This window comes from Ictidomys tridecemlineatus, chromosome 2 (genome assembly GCF_052094955.1).
Source record: "Ictidomys tridecemlineatus isolate mIctTri1 chromosome 2, mIctTri1.hap1, whole genome shotgun sequence".
Lineage (NCBI taxonomy): Eukaryota > Metazoa > Chordata > Mammalia > Rodentia > Sciuridae > Ictidomys > Ictidomys tridecemlineatus.
In genome coordinates this window covers 33777499-33782383 of record NC_135478.1, presented here as the reverse complement: position 1 = coordinate 33782383, position 4885 = coordinate 33777499, and the positions used below count along the sequence as shown (strand labels likewise).

The following is a 4885-nucleotide window of genomic DNA, read 5'->3' as shown; positions in this document are numbered from 1 at the left end:
GTCCTATCAACAGAGGAGGAGGGTGTGTGGGGGATGTTTATCAATCGATTCCTTTACTCAACATTTCCTAGGTCATCCTCAAGGGATCAGACATCTAGTTAGTGCTTGCATTTGGAACCTGGGGGTTGAGAATGGTGATACCAAGGAGCTTTGTGGAGTGCCAATGATTCCAAAGGAGTAAGGTATTAAGAAGATATGGCAAAGGAAAGGAGTTAGCTTACATCTTTCTTTTTTTTGGTGGTGGTGGTGCTGCTGCTGGGGATTGAACCCAGGCCCTTGTGCATGCAAGGCAAGCACTCTACCAACTAAGCTATATCCTCAGCAATTAGCTTACATCTTGATAATGAGATCTGTCAGATAGATACTGCCTGCTGAACACTGAAAGGTGCACCATCGACTTCTGCTTTCATCCATAAAAAGGGACTAATTCTGTGTTCATTAAATGCCTGATATTCAAAGATAGACTCACATATGAAATCCAACTCTATCCCTTTTCGACTAACTACCCAGAAGAAATTTCTGCCATATAGAAAAACACGTTATCGTGTGATTATGGCCTGGTAGAGAGAATACACATTTTGGAGATAGATGATCCTGAGTTTAAATCCTGACTGCAACATCTAGAACCTGTGTGCCCTTAAACAAACTGTTTAATCTTATGGCAACAAGTCTTCTCAATCCTTAGTTGCTCCCTGCATACACTTCCAGGTCTGGTAAGAAATTAAATGAGATTTTTGATGACACTTTAGCACAGTGACTGGTTTAGAGAGTAACTTCAAAAAATAACTGCTTTTCATATTTCTCCTGAAAGGAAGGAAGAGGTACAACAAAAAATGCATTAACTTACTAAATAGATATGTATTGACCTCCGACTAAATGCAGAAATTCTATTCTAGTTACCAGAGCATAGTGATAAACGATCCATATCTCTGCTCTTATGAGGCATATATTCTAGGAAATCACAAACACTGGGATCCTGTTTTTACAGTTAAGGTACTACGTTTATTGTCTGAAAAATAAGATTCCGTATATGTTGTTTACCGGGCTTTTAACTTCAAAAGGTATAAAAAAGCCTCTTATCAAAGCATCCTCATGTGCTCTCTCTCCAATCTTTAACCAAACATTTTCTAGGAAGCATTTCTCAAATCTTTCTCCGATGCTGCATTAGTCGGAAGGAAATCTTTTGGTCCCAAGCGTCAGAAACCAAATTTCAACTACTTTAAACAGAAAGGCAAATTTATGGAAACAAGAAAATGAATAAAAAGGTGTAGAAAACCAGAGACATGGCTGGACCTGTAAGTAGTGGGTACCAGTGATGCAGACCTTACAGGGAACTACTGTCATTAACATCATCCCTGTGTGGCAGTTTTATCACCTACACTGCAGTGTGGTTTTCTTCACATGGCAGACAATACACAAGCTCAGAGTTCCTGTGATTTATGTCTTGCAGCTTTAGCCACCGGTGAGATTAACCCAATCCTCCCAGTTATCTTGTACAAAATTCCTAGGGAAGAGATTCAGAGAGTTCCAGCTTTGGAAGGGGGTTCTCCATTAGACCATGAGGTTAGTAGATACATGACCGTAAGTAGTGCTATAGCACTGCTAAAATCCTGTAGATATCCACACTACCTATTAAGATGCAGAAGCCCTAGAAGGCTTATCCTCATGTCATGGTCACTGTTCTTGTAAGAAGCATGTATAAGTCGCAGTTTTAAAAGCTAAAGAAATGAGCAAACAATAGAGCTAGAAGAGATCATGTCGTATTCAGTCCACATGAGGTGTCCATTAGTAAAACTGAGCCCCCAATACATTGCTCTCTGCAAATTTGTCAAGTGTATTCAAAACAAACACATTAAAAAGGGATTACTCACCATTTATGTGTCAGGGAAGTAATAATAATGTCTTTATTACACATATTAATGTTCTTGAGTGCTTCTAAAGTACTGTGGAACTTCAAAATATTTTCTAGTTTCAGAGAATTAATTAGCTCCCCCGTGGAGTGGCTCACAAGTAATATTGCCATTTTGGAGATGGAACGATTGGCTTGGAAAGGCAAGGGGTGTTGAATTATTCATCTTTTCAATAAGTATGTATCAAGCACATACTCCATGCATGGCTATGAGCTGAGAGTTAAAGGGACATAAGCTAAAGCTGTAGGAAGTTTTGATATAGGACTGAGAAGAGGGCTAAATTGTACAGTTTTTTTAAAAAAAAAACATGATAAGGAATTCAGTGTTCACTATGTGGACTTATCACTAAAATTTCAAAAGATATATAGAAAATAGTGATTATTTATCGAATTGACTAGTTCTTCAATTCTTAATGAAATTATACCCACAAATGAAAGAAAAAAAGCTATCAATTTGCCTAAAGCATTTAAATGATTGTGTAGTTCACTTTGCCTGGTAAGTTCTGGATCGAACTTTGTAATATTGTATGAAGAATGGATGAACCCATGTGACTGACACTGTTAAACCGTTTGTTATCCAGGGAAGGTCTGGTCGCTACTGGGGCTATCTTTGTGAACCTAACTACCATGTGATGAGGAAGACTATGAGAACCTGGAAGATACACATGGAGATCTCTGCCTGGAGAGAAACCAAGGTCCTTGTCCCTGAGCTCCTGTTGAGCTTCTGAATAATGACCAGGACAGCCTGCCAGGCTCCAGAGTGAGCCATTTGGGAAGTGTGTGCTTCAACTCTGAATCAAAGGCTCCCAGGGGACACAGAGTGGGCAGAGGTGAGCCTTCCTCAGTGAGCCTTATCCAAACTCCAGATTCAGGCTGAATAAAATGATTGTTGTTATCTTAAGTCAAGAAGCTTCAGAATGGTTTTCTATTAACTGGACCACCTTCCACAAAGGATTGATGGTAATGGCATCTTCATGTCTCCATCCCTTTCACTCATTAGTTGGCAGGACCCCAGGCACCCCATCCATTCAGATTCAGAAACTCAATTCCTGGGTGGTGAGAAGACTATATTTCTATTTCTGTAGGGTGTTTCAAAGAAAGAATATAATTCAAAAATTAAGGGATTTTCTTTAATGCAAGATTTTCTAGAATACATTGATTTTATAACAATGCATTTTTATTTCTAAATGAAGTTAAACAGAAAACATCAATCCCCGGTAATCCAGTGGCTTGGGAGGCTGAGGCAGGAGGATGGCAAGTTCAAAGCCAGCCTCAGCAACTCAGGGACCCTGTCCCTAAATAAAATACCAAAAGAGGCTGGGAATGTAGCTCAATGGTCAAGTGCTCCTTGAGTTCAATCCCCAGTACCAAAACAAGCAAACAAAAATCAATAAATCATATTTCCTATATATTTCTGTAATGTTTCTAAAATGCATAGACAGCTTATACAAAAGATCCACCTCTGACCCAGAGAGGCCCCTGCTATAGATATGAAGGTCACTGACTCTTATGGCTCTTCAATGCAGGCTTCATTCTCCTGTTCACTAACCCAAAGTTAAAAATGCAGCTTCTGATGCCTCCTTTCTTCTTTTTCATTTCTTTTAATTGGCTGTCAAGACAAGGAAGAGGTAAGAACCAATCAGCTCTTCATATTAAACACCATATTTTGCTGAGCTGGGCATGACTTCTCGTTGCTACAAAACAAATCTAAGTTTATATCAGAGGTGACAAACTCCATGCCCTGTCATTTATCCTTTTTATAGCATGGGTGACACCAACAGTCAGCTAGTCATTTTGATGACTTGTTGATGAAATCAACTTAAAAAGCAGAAAGTCACCAATGTAGAGGTTTCCTGTATCAATAGTTATAAATATTTTTTAAAGATTTAATTAAAATATAACTGCATTAAAAACAAATCCCATTAGGTTTTACTATATGATTTTTATTTTATGTTTACTATAAAAATGTTTTGAAAATCTTAGTACCAAAAACGATAATCACTGTTAAAACTGAAATATATTTAGTGTAGAGCTAAGCCTCTTTTTATATTTTTAACAAAAAATATATTATAATTTAAGCTTACATACAAACATTTAATGATTGCCAATGAAAAAATCACCATGTAGAGATTTGAATAGGTGCTATGTGCTTTACAAATACCATCAATCCATTTATGTAGCTCAGGTTCAAGTCAAAGATCCTGTAGCCAGCAAATAGAAATGCCTGGTTTTAAACCATATCTGTTAACTCCAAATCATAATTTTTATTATTCTGTGTGTCAACTTGTGCATCTGAAGTTTTTCAACTAAAATGATACCCATCATACTTCACAATATTCATCTATTTACCTAAATATACATCTATTTACCTAAAATAACAGCTTAATTTCCTATTAACATTTTATTGTATAGATTAATAAAATATTTCACCATTCTGCCCTATTTAGTTTCAATCTTCCACTTGTATAAACAACACAGCAACAAATATCTTTGCAGATAAATCTTGTTGTATATCCTTAAATATTTCCTGAAGAGGAATTTTTAGAAGTATAGTCACTGGGACAATGAGATGCAAAAAAAATAAAAATAAAAATAAAAAATTATCATTTCAATAATAATACCAAATTTCCCTTCAAAACAATTATACCAATTTGCATACCTGCTATCCATATGCACTTACATCTGGGTCCTAAAATCTCATTTTTGAAAATGCAAAAATGTAGAAAATAAAAATTCACACCACAACCTTTCAAATCACAGTATTTTATTTTTTTTTAAATCACAGTATTTTAAAATTGTAAAAGATTTTAAGAATAGTTTAGTCTAATATCCTATCTTATATCATGAATCTTTTTCATAGGGCATCTGTGTATCCATTCAGTAATGGAAGTGAGAAAGAAAACAAATAATGACTTAAAATATACCTAAACTACCAAGCACATCTCTTCACATCTCAGCATTGAAACTTTGCTTAGC

At 36.2% G+C, this 4885-nt stretch overlaps 1 non-coding gene across 1 annotated transcript; it reads right to left on the bottom strand.

Moving 5' to 3' along the window:
- Positions 1-247: 247 nt before the first annotated feature.
- On the bottom strand, positions 248-323 carry Trnaa-ugc (transfer RNA alanine (anticodon UGC)). The gene has a single exon. It is a non-coding gene; the product is annotated as a tRNA-Ala (tRNA).
- Positions 324-4885: the final 4562 nt, after the last annotated feature.